Source organism: Trachemys scripta, chromosome 2 (genome assembly GCF_013100865.1).
Source record: "Trachemys scripta elegans isolate TJP31775 chromosome 2, CAS_Tse_1.0, whole genome shotgun sequence".
Lineage (NCBI taxonomy): Eukaryota > Metazoa > Chordata > Testudines > Emydidae > Trachemys > Trachemys scripta.
The window spans coordinates 130,823,943-130,840,953 of record NC_048299.1 but is presented as its reverse complement, the minus strand read 5'-3'; the positions used below and the strand labels follow the sequence as shown (position 1 = coordinate 130,840,953).

General features: G+C 39.2%; 1 protein-coding gene across 3 annotated transcripts in view; it reads left to right on the top strand.

Annotated features, from left to right (window-relative positions):
* The window catches only part of ANKH (ANKH inorganic pyrophosphate transport regulator), a 146,767-nt gene that overhangs the window by 23,427 nt on the left and 106,329 nt on the right, over window positions 1-17,011 (top strand). Inside the window, exon 1 of one of the 3 annotated variants that reach the window (XM_034761564.1) lies at window positions 7,761-7,783. The exons of the other annotated variants lie outside the window; for them this stretch is intronic. The gene's annotated coding sequence lies outside the window, so the exon portion shown is untranslated. Of the gene's footprint in view, window positions 1-7,760; window positions 7,784-17,011 lie in introns of those variants that run through there. 3 annotated transcript variants of the gene reach the window in all.

Below are 17,011 nucleotides of genomic sequence, written 5' to 3'. Positions count from 1 at the left end.
ATGGCCTTATTTAGGAGGCTCTAAAGCCCTGATTCGGCAAAGCCTTTAAACACCTAGAATCAGAGACGTGCAGGGCTGTAGGGATCTTGAGAGGTCATCTAGTCAAAGCCCCTTGTACTGAAGCAGGACCAAGTAAACCTAGACCATCCGTGACAGGTGTTTGTCCAACTGGTTCCTACAGATTCTATAACTTCCCTTGGAAGCCTATTCCAGATTTTAACTGCCATTATTATAGTTAGTAAGTTTGTCCTATATTCTAACCTAAATCTCTCTTGCTGCAGATTAAGCCCATTACTTCTTGATCTACCTTCAGTGGACATGGAGAACAATTGATCACTGTAACTCTTTTTAACAGCCCTCAGCATATCAATCCCAACCCCTGCCTGTCTTCTTTTCTCAAAACTAAACATGCACAGTTTTTTAAAATCATTCCTGAAACATTTTATCATTTTTGTTGGTCTCCGGACTATCTCCAGTTTGCCCACTTTTTTCCTAAAGTGTGGTGCCCAGAATTGGTACTCCATCTGAGGTCTCACCAGTGCCGAGTAGAGCGGGATAATTATCTCCCGTGTCTGACACATGACATAACTCCTGTTAATACACCCCAGAATGATATTCACCCTTTTTTTGCAACACAATCATTCAATTTGTGATCCACTGTAGCCCCTGATCCTTTTCTGAAGTAGAACCATCTAGTCACTTATTCCCCATTTTGTATTTGTGCATTTGATTTTTTCCTTTCTAAGTGCAAAATATTTAACTTGTCTTTTATTGAATTTCATCTAGTTGATTTCAGACCAATTCTTCAATTTATCAGTCATTTTGAATTCTAATCCCGCCCTCCAAAGTGCTTGCAACCCCTCCTACGGTGGTGTCGTCTATAGATGTTCTAAGCGTACTTTCCACTCCTTATCCATGTCATTAATGAAAATATTGAATAGTATCGCACCCAAGATAGCCCCCTGCAGGACCACACTAGATATATCCTCCCAGTTTGACAGCGAGACTTTGATAACTACTCTGAATACAGTCTTCCAGAAAGTTGTGTTCTCACCTTATAGTAATTTCATTTAGACCACATTTCCCTAGTTTTATTATGAAATTTTGATGTGGGACTGTGTCAAAAGTCTTGATAAAATCAAAATATATCACATATACAGCTTCCCCAATGTTTAATTTTTAAATTCTGTTTGCAGTCAAAGGGTTTTAAGCACATGCTTGAGTTAAGTATTGAGATCAAGGACACAGTAGCCCCTCTTCCTCCTCCAGCTGAGGAAGCACTCACACTTCCAGGAAACTAGTAGTGCCAACATCTTTCTTCTCCTTTCATATCTAATGGTTATGGACCATTCAATTCAGATACATTATGTTTTTACTAGCAGACATTGGCGGAGAGTTGACAAAACATCGACACAAAGTACTGTGTCCCTGCCAGTAACCTATGGCTGCCTCAGATCTCCATCCTAGTTGCTTGTCTGGAATTCTCATTCACCTGGATTCTGGGTAATGGAAGCAATCAAGGGTTTCTTCCACAGCTCTGCTGCCTGATGGCACATGGTAAGTGCCTGCTGTCTTGATTTGTTTTTCTGAGATATTGCAAATAAAAGTCAGAGTGATTACTCTCTCACTAAGTCTGAAAGCCAGTTCCTGGATCAGAGATGAGAACAACATCCCCTGCATTCTTCACAATGCCTGATCATCTTACTATTTCTCTCTCCCATCCCAATAGCTGACCAAGGCTGTTTTTCTACCTGTAAGATATGAGATAAAGATGTTGAAGCAAGGTGACAAGTATCTAACCTGAATGAAATCTTTTTGATTGTAAAGCTGTTCTGTTGCAGTGTATTCTTCTACAGCTTCTAGTTAAGAGAGCTGGGGGAGGCAGATCAAAGTCCTCTGTAATTGTCCATAAGCAGAAAGTGAAAACTGTTTGAGTCAGTGAAGTAAATGTCGAATGTAGGATTCATTTCAGAAGTTTATCCCGGGGGGGGGTCTAGTAAGCACAGTGAGTTAGTATGTCAGATTTTTACCTCTCGCAGCTTTGGTACACATCTTGGAAATGTTTACATTTCCAAATGAGTTTGCTGGTCTCATCCTTGTCAATCTCAAAAATACCATATAATTTAGCTCAATTGAAATGATGTACTCAAGGCAGTAACTGTACTAGCAGGCATGTTTCAGGGCAAGGGTGAACTGCATTAGTAGAATTCCACACACAGTGCCTGCCCAAATTAAACGCTGATCTAGCCAGTGTTGGTCTATCACTTAATAACATCCAGGGGACAGTGTACTAACAATAAAAAAGAATGGTCAAAGCCTTTGATTAGTTTAGGATTTTGGTCTGGGCCTCACACCGTTGAGTTGTGGGGCTGATATCCAAACTGTGATTAGGCCCAGAAATCCCCCTCCCTTTCCCCCCCCCCCGTAGAGAATTAGAATAGCTAATTGTGAATAAAAATTAGGAATTATTAATAGAAGACTAAATAAAACCTAGGGTATTTATGATTTCAGAGTAGTGTGTGCTAGTGAATCACTGAACTCAGAGAAAATCATGAAATTTCTTGCCATCCACCTGAAAATGTTGGTGGTGGCTGGGCAAAGTGTTAAATATGCTAAGAGAAAGATGACAATCCAGGTGAAATGTTCAGCGTGCTATACAACCAAGGTCCCATAAGATGACAAGGGGCTTCTTCAAAATGAAATACATCTGTCTTTATAATACTCTTCTCTTGTATAGCACAGTTCACTCAAGGCACCCAGAGCGCTTTGCTACAATTAAGCTTCATACTATCACTGTGAGCTATTCAAGTATTACACCCCGATTACAAGTGGGTAAATATATAACTTGAGTGAGTTGTCAGGTGTCACATAGCCAGTCAGTGTGAGAGACAGAAACAGACCACACAACTCCCAAAACACTATCTCCTGCGCTAACCTCTCCCACATTAGCAAATAATGAGGTAGTCCAAAAAAAAGTAACTAGTATAATGGAAAGATGTTTGGAAGATTCAGCTATGAGGAAGTGTTAAAATTAAATCAGTTGAATTAAGTGTTATAATGGCTTGTGAAGTGGGTAAGTTGTGCAGTGGTCTGAGGTCAGGTTCCAAGTTTTTTGGATCAACCAAGGCTGGTGCATCTCCAGAGCAATGCCAATAGGGTTGTATTTTTGAGTGAGAAAATACCATGTATGCTATGCCTGTCCCTTCCCCTCCACCCAGGCAGCTCAAGCTGACTGAAGAATTAGCTAAGGGAACCACATCCAGTCCCTCTTTCCAGGGCAGAGGTTACAATATGTGACTTTTGAGGGAATAGAGAGAAAATTGGAATCCTGGAGTGTGCTGGGAAAAGGGCGGAGGGGAGAGAGAGCATGCATGAGCACAAGCAAGGCTTGCTATGGAAAGTTATTAGTGAAATGAAACTCCTTAGCTGTATTACAGTTGGAACTTGAGCATTTGCGCGCAGATATAAGGAAAGCTAAAGCTCTCCTCCAGCATTTGCTGGCTCAGCTTAATCTTAAGAGACACTGTCAAATGGTGTAGGCACAAAGTGTGAAAAGCTGCGGTACACTGGTAGGGAATTTTGAGTTTTGAAAACGCTTTTAAAATATCATTGTCACCTGTATGTTTATTTTTAAATAGCTCTTGCTTATGTGGGAACTACAGAAAACCAACATTTGTGCTTGTAGAGAAGCAGCAGTTAACTAAGCCCGATTCCCAGAAACGCGAGTTGTCCTGTCACCCAGAGTTGTAGAGGCAAGCTCATTGCTTGTGCTGTGCTGACATTACTGCTGATGCTGGCTCTGGTAAACAAATAAAGCTCTGTTCAATTTATGCTCAAACAGAGAGTGTGGGGGGCATGTGACAGAAGGGGGTTTGAGGATGGCAGCTATGGGAGTTGTTGAATAAAATAAGGACAAATTTAATAAGGAAAGACAACTTGCTTTCAAGTTTCTAAGGGAGTGTTACTAACAATACAGTGTAAAAGAAAATACTGAAGGAGGATTTGACAATGCCCTTTTATCACTATTCCCACAGTAGCTTATCTGTGCATTTTTGCTCTTTGTGCTAATGGTATATCAAAACCGGGTGTCAGCATTTGCTTTAGAGTTGCCACTGATCCTGGCTGAGAACGGTCTTGAACATGAAATATCTTCCCATTTTCTCCTTTCACTTTTCTGTTCTCCCGCTATCAGTAAAGCTTGATATCTTCTTAATGGGTTGGAAATCCCTGCCACAGTATATGTGTGAGTAAAACATTACAACATCAAAGGAACCTAAGAGACCTAGGCACCCAAATCCTATTTAAAAATCAGTGGGAGGCAGATGCCGAGTTTGCCAGTGCTACTTCGAAAAATCTCAGTCTGTATGTCTTATCACCCTTGTATTTCCTAGTCGTGCTATCAGGCACTTCTGAATGGTCAAATACCGATAATTCAGTACTGTTTGTTTAAAAAAACAAAACGCCTCATCTTGTCAGACTCAATACATCCAATAGTTTGATTTTTTTTAAAGTAACTGCCTTAACTTGTAAAAACAACAAAGAGTCTGGTGGCACCTTAAAGACTAACAGATTTATTTGGGCATAAGCTTTCGTGAGTAAAAACCTCACTTGTAGTGCATGTAAATGCAAGCACACAGAATGTCAATCTTTGGTTGCTCAAATGAAGCAAGAAACTTTTTTTATTTTAGATTTTATAGTATGAACAAAACCAGACACCCTAGAAGAAAAGCAAACAACAAAACATTGGAGGCTGCATTGCATGGCTCAGAATCTTAGAATTTTTGTATGGCTGGAACAAGTTTGCGGGATGGGGTCGGGAATTTTTACAAAAGATAATTTTACCTGACAAGCCAGTTTCACTATTCCTATCTGTCGTTTCAAATATTTGTCTGATTAGTGCCCTGTCACTCACAACGTAATTACTCCACTTCAAGGAGAAGGAGACAGAAGGCCAGATCAACATGTGTGGTGTACCCACTTTGAACTCCTGGCATAATCTGTCCTTAATGCCAGTTTAACAAACCTCGGGATGATCTCACAGTGGAATGGAGATGCTTCAGTGGTGCAGAGCTGGCACAAAATTTTTCTGCCACTCACCTGCCCTGCTTCCCATGTGTCGGGGGAAGAGGTATGTCCTCTTGCTATTCTGATTCTCAACTGCTTTTTTAAAACCTGTTTTTTGTAATGTGTGTACAGTGCCAGCAACAAAGAAATGGACCCGTCCCTAAAGATGTGTTGTGATTAGTTAGCATTTGCAAAGACTGTCTAATTGCCAAGTATTTTTTGCGTCCAGCCATCGCCAGTGCTGGATGCTTCAGAGGAAAGCAGAACCCCCCCATAGTGCCCTTAGCTATGCCATGGGAAAAATTTCTGACTCCAGCTGCAATCAGCTCGTGCCCCCATGAAGCATGAGTATTGTTGACCTTTATAATGTTTTATCAAAGCAGAGTCTGTTGTAAAAATAAAATGTCAGATCTGTTTGTTTCAAGTTTATATCTTCAATCCAGTGTGTTCTAGAACCTTTCTGCAGCGTGGAAGTCCCCCTTTAAGCTCTGCTGGTTGTTTTCCATTATTGGACAATACACTACTGCAGCCAACATGGATAAATGGTTGCAGATTTATGGTTGTTATACTAAATGCTTTTCTTCCTTCAGGAGTAGTGGTCTACTTTCTGCGGTACATAATGATTTGTGTGTGACATGATTCTAGTATGTGGAACTGTGAGTTATTTCTTTAAAAAGTATATAACATTATATAATTTTACATTTATTGTTGGTTGGCAGCAGCTGTTATGGGTTTGCAGTATCCCTATTAGCTAATCAGACTAAAGATTACCTTCTATAAAAGGTATACATTGCCTGTTACAATGGAAAAGGTTTCAACCTTTGCCCAAATGTAAGTATATATTCGTATGAAATTACCCACTAGTCAGAAATTATTTTTATCAGGAAGCTGAAAGTAGTTTGTAAATGACTGTCTCAGAAGTGAATATAGAGACCTACGTTATTAAAATATAATGGGGAGCAGGAGTTTGTCACATACTTAGCACAGATTGTAGCTGCATTCCACTTTGGCTCTCCTGCCACTCTAAACTTTCAGCTATCTTTAATATCTGAGACCAACAAAAAACAAAAGCCCCAAAACAGAAAGAAATGCACCTAAATCATGACCATATACAGTGCACTAACAGGAAACCACCTCTCCATAAACAGAGTCCACTTAACAACAGTACCACTGAAAAGAGCAAGAGCAGGAGATGTAGAAAAGGATAACTATCTTGTTACTGGAGTTCAAGGAATGAGACACTCTGGAGAAATCCTGTAGCATCAATAGGAAAGCTGCAGATAACATTGTAAAAGATAAATGGAAGGCCTTTAAGAAAGAGGGCATATATTTTCATCCCAACTCCTTTATCTACTTCTACATAGAAAGTCTGAGGTAAAAATATCAAAATTGGAAAGGAGACGTTGAGTCTTATGGCACAAAGATTCAGCCCATAGTTTGGAACAAAAGCTATGTAGTCATTACATTTCTGTGCTTTCAGAACAAAGAAATAATTTATGTAAAAATCAACATAAAACTGAAGTGCTTGGAATATGCCAATAAGCAAATTTCCATATACCTTGACAATAAAAGAGAAATGGAAAAAAAAAAAAGTTTGAGAGAGGAACAAATGCAGAGCTATACTAGCTAGACTAATCTTCAGACAGCAGGCTACTAGCCAGTCAGGCCAACGTGAATTTAAGATGCAGGACCAACATTTTTCAGGCACAGTGATGACATGGTATGTTGCATTACAACATCTTAGTAATGTCAAATGCACTTCCTCAAGGAACCCTGCAGAACCTCTTAAGAAGTTAAAGCTGAAGGGTATGTGTTTGTTCATGTAATTCACAATGTTAACAGGACTGACTATTTAGCGTCACAACTTTGTACACCTGGCATCACCTAGAAGAGCCCATTGTATCAGTAAATGGTGTCTGATAGGAGAAAGAATGGGATTTAGCAGAATAGAAGCTAATGACTATGGAGTTAATTACATACCTCTAAGAGAGTAGTGTTTTTTTTTTTTTTTTAAATTATGTTATAACTTTTTACCGTATACCAAGAACTCGGTGACGGCAGAGAAGCTACCTGGTGCTCTAAAACAAGGACAACAGTAGTGTGTAAAGAGCCAAATGTGACTATTAATCCCATTCAGGCTCCAAGATGGGACTATTGAAATAAATGGCAAAACCTCATTAACTTCAATGGGAGCAGCAGAACCTGGCAGTGTCCTGAATGGATACTGTTTTAATACCCTGATTTTTAAGATGTAATTCATATGTATGTGGAGAAATCATTAATTATTTTCAGTATAGTAACACCTAAATGTTGTAATCATGGTCAAGGTACCATTGTGCTAGCCCCTATTGAGAATTCTTATCCAGAAGAAGTTATCTATAGTGACATTGTAGGAAGAAGACACTCTTATGTACAAATGGACTCCAATGAGAGGAGCAAGGAAGAACAAGTTTAAAAACAGATGAGGTAATATCTTTTACTTCACTCACCTTGTCTCTCTCATATCTTGAGACCTACATGGCTACAGCAACACTGCAAAACAAGTTTAGAAATGGACAGCCACACAGGAAGAATCTTCAAGGAAGGACCAAGAGCCTTTCTCCACTATATAAAAGAATCACTTCCTTCCTGAGACAGGAACACAGACATTCAGAGAGAACAGATCGGCTCACTCCAGCGGAGCTTGCCGTGGGTTGGGGGCAAAGATGCTGTCGTTCAGGTAATTTTCAACCTGTGTAACTAGGTCCAGTCAGGTGGTTAGGCTTCTAAATACAGTTATGGCAACAAAATTGTGTATTATAGTAACAGTTTGAGAATTTAAGCCTAAGGATTAACTAAACTTTTTTTGAGAGATTTTTGTCTTTGCTTCTTGCCCATTTTTCAGTATACATGATGTACCCTAAAATCTTCTACATACCTACACACACATAATAAAGAGCAACAAATATACATCATTTCAAAATGACCAGACAAGTGAAGGGAGTAAGGCCTATTAGAACTGTTCCACAAGCTATTTCAAAACTATAAAAATTGCAGCATATTTCTGTATTCTTTGCTGGGGATGTGGGAAGTTTTAATGCAATCCAAAACAATTTCAAGAATGGTTATAAAGATAGGTTGTATAATGGCTGCAGAGAGCAAATTGGATCAGGCACTGCATTATCTTTAGGAAAAAAAGGTTTGGATAACTAGAAAAAAAGTTTGACAAGAAACATCCCTGTGTGTATATACACAAATGTGCAGTACCACTCAAAGCAAAACAGTTCAATTCCAATATATTCACTTGACTCATCCAAGACTACATGCAGTTGATCAGGACTGATACTTATTCAGGACACAGAGAAGCTGTTTCTTATATGTTCTCAAAGAAGCACAGGTATTCAGGGTACAGATTCAATAGTTTAGCAGATCAACAAAATTAACACTTCCCTCAGCTGAAGAACACTTTTACTAGTTTTTTTTATGCTTTGCTTTAATATTCCACTATAACACTGTATGTTGTTGTTCACTACTAATAGCTGGTTAAAATGTGGTAGTAAAGTAATGGAAGTTCCTGGAATACAGAGGTAAAGAACTGAGTGTCATGGGAGAGATTTAGAAAGACAGGGTGAGTGAGGTTTGGACCAACTTCTGTTGGTGAGAAAAACAAGCTTTTGAGCCACACAGAGCTGTTAAACTTATCCTGAGACTGACAAAGCTACAACTACACTACATTCAACAATGGGAGAAGTTTGTAATGGAGGAATTTTCTAAATGATGTAGACAAGTCCTATTGGCTGTACTGGGTGGGGCTTGTAATCAGCAGCTATGCAAAGGAAATTAAAACCAATAGTAAAAGGTTCTATAGCAAAATAAATAAGGAAAGAAGTGGGAGTGCTAAGGGCTGAGGATGGGGTGGAGATTCAAGATAATCTAGGCATAGCCCAACACCTAAACAAATATTTTTCCTCTCTTTTTTAAGAAGGGTGATGAGGATGTTAGGATAGTGGCAGGGTGGCTAGTGGAATTGAGGATATGGAAGTAAAAATTACCACATATGTGATGAAAGTCGCACTCAAACAGCTTAATGGGACCAGATCAGGAGGCCTGGATAATCTCCATCCAAGAAGATTAAAGGAACTGGCACATGGAATTGCAAGCCCAATAGCAAGGATTTTTAATGAATCTGTGAACTCGGGGTCATTCCCTATGACTAGAAAATTGTTAATATATTTTTAAGGAAGGGCGAGGGGGAACATGATCCAGGAAACTACAGGCCAGTTAGTTTGACCTCAGTTGTATGCAAGGTCTTGGGACGAATTTTGAAAGAAAAGGTAGTCAAGGACAGAGGAAAAGGATAATTGGGATAAAATACAAAATGGATTTACAAAAGGTAGATTATGCCAGACTAACCTGATCTGTTTTTTTGAGAAGATTACTGCTTTATTTATTTATTTTGATAAAGGAAATGCAGTAGATGTAATCTAGCTAGATTTCGGTAAGGCATTTGATACAGTTCCACATGAGAAATTATTAGTTAAATTGGAGAAGATGGGGATTAATGTGAGAATTGAAAGGTGACTAAGGAACTGGCTAAAGGGGAGACTGCAATGGAACATCCTGAAAGGTAAACTATCAAGCTGGAGGGAGGCTTTAGTGGAGTTCCTCAGGAATCAGTCTTGGGACCAGTTTTATTTAACATTTTTTTTATTTTTTATTTTTTATTAATGACCTTGACTGTGGAAGTGTGCTAATAAAATGTGAGGATGACACAAAGTTGAGAGGTATTGCCAATATGGAGCAGGACCAAAATATCATACAAGAAGATATGGATGACCTTGAAAACTGGAGTAATAGAAATGGGATGAAATTTTATAGTGCAAACTGCAAGGACGTGCACTTAAGGACTAACAACAAGAATTTTTGCTGTAAGATGGGGATTTATCAGTTGGAAGCGACAGGAAGAGAGAGACCTGGACGTATTGGTTGATCATGGGATGGCCATGAAAAAGGTTAATGCAATGCTAAGGTGTATTAGGTGATGTATTTCCCCTAAATATAGGCAAGTTTTAGTACAATTATACAAGGCACTGGTGAGACCTCATCTGGAATACTGTGTGCAATTCTGGCTCCCATGTTTAAGAAAGATGAATTCAAGCTGGAACAGGTGCAGAGAAGGGCTACTAGGATGATCAGAGGAAGGGAAAATCATCTTACAAGAGGAGACTCAAGGAGCTTGGCTTGTTTAGCTGAGGGGATATATGATTGCTCTCTATAAATACATCAGAGGGATAAATACTAGGGAGGGAGAGGGGTTATTGAAGTTAAGCACCAATGTTGACACAAGAACAAATGAATATAAACTGGCCATCAGCAAGTTTAGGCTTTAAATCAGTGGTGGGCAACCTGTGGGCCGCACACAGCCCATCAGGGTAAGCTGCTGGTGGGCCGCCAGACCTTTTGTTTAGATTTGCGTGGCCATGGTTCGCCATTCTTGGCCAGTGGGAGCCGCAAGAAGCGGCAGGTTTTTAACCATCAGAGGAATGAAGTTCTGGAACAGCTTTCCAAGGGGAGCAGTGGGGGCAAAAGACATATCTGGCTTCAAGACTAAGCTTGAGAAGTTTATGCAGGGGATGGTATGATGAGACTGCCTAAAATGCTCCAAGTCCAAGTGACTGCCATATCTGGGGTCAGGAAAGAATTTTCCCCTGGGTCAGATTGTTGTAGATCCTGGTGGTGTGTGGGGTTTTTTGTTTTTTTGTTTTTGTTTTGTTTTGTTTTTGCCTTCCTCTGCAGAATGGGGCCTGGGTTATTTACAGGTTTAAACTAGAGTAAATGGTGAATTCTCTGTAACTTGGTCTTTAAATCATGATTTAAGGACTTCAGTAACTCAGCCAGAGGCTAAGGGTCTGTTACAGGAGTGGGTGAGCATGGTTCTTTGGCCTGCCATGTGCAGGAAGTCAGACTAAGTAACCATGATAGTCCCTTCTGGCCTTAGAGTCGGAGTCTGTGTTTGAAAGGGGTGAAGTGGGACATAGAGCTGTACAGTACAAACAGCAGTGAAGACGTGCGTTCTGTTTCCTGCAGAGATAAGAGTGCCAGTGAGAATGAGATTAGAAATGGTCAGCAGACTTATCTGTAATGCAGCATGCATTCCCCCAGCACCAGCCTCCAGCTAGCAAGTGTGCATGAGGTAGGGCCGTGGCTCTACAATCTCCCTATTTGGCCAAACCCAGTTTGAAGTGCTGAGCGGCTCTGTTTTTCCTATTACTGTACGTGATCCCCTTTGCAGTCAGGGACCAACAAGATCCAGCATTCTAGATGCTCCCTGAAGAGATGTGGAAGGTGTGGGTACTAAAATTGCACACGGAAGGACACAGTCAAGCCCTGAGATTACATTGCTACCTTGTTTCCTTTTTTCACATGCAGTCCCTAGATCTGAACAGTAAAAAGTATTTTACTTTCCATAATAAAGTAAGCGTCAGCGTAAGTAGCAAGGATCTACCCTAAGATTTTAATTGATATCCGATTACTGAGTAACGTAGTCTTGTAAGGTCGGAGTTAACACTGGGCAATGCTCTGTGACAAAAAAAACTACACATTTGCTTTGTTCTTTTTAATCATAATTTTGTTCCTGAGAATGTTCAAGACCAGTCTTGATCAAATGTGCACGTGTGAAATTCACTTGGGAAATGTTGGTAAGATCACTTTGAAACTAATGCAGCCTTGGTATTGTCTTGATGTCCTCCAAGGGAACAGAAACTGTATCATGGGATGTGTGACTGGGTCACCTAATTCACAAGTTATTTATCATGAGTATTTAGAATAGTGGTCAGAGTGAATAGTTTGTCATCCATGGGATAAATGTTTGCATAAAACATTCATATTGATTTGTATTTCAAAATTATTCAGCAAACTTAAGGCTATTTATGAATAATTCATAAACAGAAAACTAGATTTGCCAGATAAATTTTATACATAGTTTGCCCAGCTTTAAGCATGATGCTATAGTCTATATAATCCTTATTAGACTGTGCATAGTATTCTAGAACATGACTTTGAAACTGCACTTTTAGTATCTCTAACTTGCATTTTTGGGGGTCTGTTTAGAAACCCAGGAGTAAAGGAAACAGCAGTTTGTGTTTATAAGGGGGGGAGAGGTATATTTGATATTGAAGCAGAAATTCTTTATTTTACAATTGCAGCATTAGTCAAAAACAAAGTCTCCTTTCAGAGCATGCTAAACATCAGCTACTACAGTTAGACATTTTAAAATCAGCAAGTCTGGATAATCCAAGAGTTTTAAAAGAGCTCTCTGAACCATCAATGCTGATTTTCAATAAGTCTTAGAGTGCTGGGGAAGTTCCAGAAAACTGCAAGAAAGCTAATTCTGTGCCAATATTTAAAAATGGTAAACGGGATGACCTGGGTAGTTATAGGCCTGTCAGTCTGACATAGATCCTGGGCAAGATAGTGGAGTGGCTGATATGGGACTCAGTTAATAAAGAATTAAAGGAGGGTAATATATTTAATGCCTGTCAACATGGGTTTATGGTAAACAGATCCGTCAAACTAACTTGATATCTTTTTTTGATGAGATTACAAGTTTGGCTAATAAAGGTAATAGTGTTGATGTAATATACTTAGACTTCAGTGAGGCATTTGATTTGGTACCTCATGACTTCTTGATTAAAAATCTAAAAAGTTATCAAATTAAATGGTTTAAAAGCTGGTTGTGGTGATTCTTGGGGTACCCAGGCCTGTGAGTCATCTTGTTGCCAACTTCCTCCAGCATGAGTGACTCTTACCTGTGCCAACTTGGTGTTAGGCTGGCTGTGTTAGGGAGCTGTCAGCCACTCACGCATTCTCCCTTGGACTTATACCTGTCCTGCTAGTTGACAGTAGATGCACTCAGCCCCCAAGTCCCTTCAAAGTGTCCCCCTGTGGTATCTAGCCCCTAATCACTGGTTACCCACAGAAACCCAGGTCCTCCATTCCCAAAGGAATGGTATATCTGAGATTACCAGTTTTACCTGAGCTTACCGCTGCTGGGTCACACATGGCACTTGAGTTCAATTACAGTAAAACAAAAGGAAATTTATTTTAAGAAAGAATAGAGATTCAAATAGAAACAAGCGTGAGTGATGGAAACAAGTGATTACATACAAAACAAATTCATAAGACATGAACTAGGGTCTACACTTATTAAAAGTTACCTTTCCTATATAATTAGAACCTTACCCCAAAGTTCAGTCTGCTGCAGCATCTGCTAGCCTCAAGGAGCCAGGGCCCAGTCTTTCATCTTTCTCGTTGTTTCAAGGTAGCTCATCAGTGAATGGATACAGAGTTTCTTTCTCTATCCTGTGATGTATTGAATCATCTTTTATCTTTATTCACGGATTAGGCTATCCCCTCTCTGTTGTATAATTCCTTTCCATTTCCAAGTGATTTAGTTGTGCATAGTTTACCTTTTGACGGTTTTCCAGTGACTTTTCTGGGTTGTAATAGTGCATGACTGAGCAGTGCATTACATAATCAGACAAAGTGGGACTGTTCTTAATGTTTCCCGCCATTGCTGAGACATATTTTCCTTGGTGACTCACTTTCACTCCAAGACCATAAGGGCATAATTTTCAGTATAGTTTCATTATTTCTTAAATACTACCTCTAAACACATCTCACAATGATTATGAATATTGATGAGTTACAAGTTCGTAGTAGAGACCTCACATGCTACCCTTTATGGATGAATATGATGAAAGCATTTGTATCGGGTATAGTAAGACAGGAGATGCTTGTAAAGAACAATGAACCCTTTGCCAGTTGTCACCAATGGGCCTCTAGCACACTGGTTAACTGATGGTTCTCAAAATATAATTGTAAATGGGTAATCATCATCGATTGGATGTGTTTCTAATGGGGTCCTGCAAGGATAGGTTCTTGGCCCTAGGCTATTTAATTTTATTAATCTGGAAGAAAATAAAGTTATCACTGAAAACTTGCAGATGACCCAACAATTGGAGGAGTGGTAAATAATGAAGAGGACACATAACTGATACAGACCAATCTGGCTCACTTGGTAAGCTGGGTGCAAGCAAACAATGTTTTAATTTGGCTAAATGTATACATCTAGCAACAAAGAATGTAGGTCATACATACAAAATGGGGGACTCTAACCTGGGAAGCAGTGACTCTGTGAAAACACTGCGGGGTGGATAATCAGCTCCAAGTGCAAAGCTGTGGCCAAAATGGCTAATGTGATTCTTGGATGCATAAATGGAAATCTTGAGTAGGAGTAGAAAAATTATTTTACCTCTGTATTTGGGCTGGTGTGATTGCTGCTGGAATATTGTGCCCTGTTCTGGTGACCACTGTTCAAGAAGGATGTTGATAAATTCGAGAGGGTTCAGAGACGAGCCATGAGAATGATTGAGGGATGAGAAAACATGCCTGATAGTGATAGACTCAAAGAGCTCAATCTATTTAGCTTAACAAAGAGAAAGTTAAGGGGTGACTTGATTACAGTTTGTAAGTATCTACATGGGGGGAAAATATTTAAAAATGGGCTCTTTAATCTAGGAGAGAAAGGTATAATACGATCCAACAGCTTAAAGCTGAAGCTAGATAAATGCAGACTGGAAATAAGGCATACATTTTCAACGGTGAGAGTAATCAACCTTTGGAACAATTTACCAAGGTTCGTGGTGGATTCTTAATCACTGATAATTTTTAAAATCAAGATTGTATCTTTTTCTAAAAGATGCACTCTAGGAATTATTTTGGGGATGTTCTCTAGCCGGTGTTATACAGGAGTTCAGATTAGATGACCACAATGATCCCTTATGGCGTTGGAGCCTATGTATCTATGAAAACCTAAAGATGCACCTTTTTTAGGTCAGACTCTTAAAGTTCTTGTTTTACCCACTAGCAGCCATCTGTCTCCAATTTCTGTGCAGATGCTCTTGATCACATGGCTTCTGACTCATGCTGCGAGGGAAAACAGATGCTATTGCTTCTCTATATATCACATGTTGACATGGCATGATGCTTATTGCACTGTCCGTCACCTATTCCTTGCTTCCTCTATCAAAGTACCACTGACCCTACTGAGCAGATTTGCTGCTGCAGTCTCATATTAATTGTCAACACTTCAATAACTAATAGCCATGTGTTCGGTGTCATTAAAGATACAAAATTAATAAAGTTTCTGCCCTGAGGCATTTACAGTATATAGAAAACAGAGAAGAGACAGTGCATTGGGAAGGAATCTGTTGATTGTTGTTTTTTCTTTTAAAGTAGTGACTTGATATTCCAATAGCCTTTCATTGTTGTCCTCAAATGTGTGACATTTGTTTTGTAACATAATAAGTCACATCAATCCCGACAACATCTGAAAAATTCACTTGCACCATGCCTAAAAGCCCTGCCAAATTTAATTGGGGACAGGTAACACCCTGAGGAGCCCTGGAGCTCCTTCCTTATGGAAATAGGTCCATTGGGATCAACAAGAATATCTGCCTAAAAAGCTGCAGGATTGGGCCCTATAGCAGACAAAGACAAGATATAGATCGCTATATCTGAAAAAATTTGAGTACTGCAAACAAAAATGAACACATTCAATTCACTGCAGAATTTTTATAGCAATTAAGATGAATTTGGCATTTTTAGAGTTTTCTTCATTTTTACCTTTTTTTTCTACTTTACGTCCATTTTATCTCCTCTGTCTAATTTGCAGCTTTGTATTTTATGATGCAAATCACTTGCCATTCTTCATGTTGTTGTGTTTTGCTATTTCACTGGGAAATAAACTCTTCCCCCCACAACTCCTCTCACCCTTCACCTGGCCTTAAATGTAAATACAGAAACTCAGACTACAGATTGTTATCTAGGGAGCGGATTCAGCGATAAAATGAATTTAATGCATTGATTTTTTTTTTTCCCCCTGCCTTGACTTTTGGGTCATTTCAGGTTTAAACTGCAGATAATAAAGTCTTGCAAGATAACAATAAGTGAACTCTAAAAGGCATATTGAAAATAAGAGACTTATAATTAATTGTTAGTTGCATTGGGAGATGTAAATATAATAGTGTCTAGAAGCTTAATTACTTTTTTTGGTAAAGAAATTTCACCTTGTGGTTCGTTCGTTCATTCATTCAGCACAGGGTGGTAGTTTTTAAGGACCTAGTGAGATGGGTACTGCCCATTGGGACAGGATGGGTGCCAAATTCAGGTTAATGTCTCTTTTTCTTTTTTAAAAGCCACCCTTTAAAGGTTATTACTATTATTTAGTAGTAGTATTACCATAGTGCTTCAGAGCCCTAATACTGGACCAGGACCCCATGGGTGCTAGGTGCTGTACAAACACAGAATAAAAAGATGTTCCCCTGACCCAAAGAGCTTACAGTCTAAGTAACTTTCACTGGATACTACACATAAATAATGCACACACTGTATTGTAATTATTTGTAGTATTACAGTACTCGAGAAGAGCCTCAGTCAGGATTGGAGATCCCATTTGTTCTGTACAAAGAGCAAGTCAGAGAGTTCCTCCCTCAAACTTGGAATAGCTCAAAGGACACCAAGCCAGAGAGCACCTTATTGCTATTATAAACTAGCTCATTCAAACTAAAGAAAAACATACAGAATAATTTGTGGAGAATAATGTAATGTTTTTTCTTCTGAACACCAACCCAAGAAGTATCTACACCACCTAACCTTTTTTTATTGTGTGCAATGTTAAATGCTGTACCATGCAGAAGATCAAGATTTGAGCACCTGTCTTGGATATGGTCTGCTTTTCTTTAGCCCTTTATACACTGGAGGTATGATCAGATTGCATTTGAGTTGAAACAGTAGTCCTCAGGAATTAACAAACCAATGATTAGTGGTGTATTTTGTGTGGGTTACTATTACCATCACATAATCATCACTTCACATTTCATGAGTGGGAGGAAGGGAGAGTTTGTTT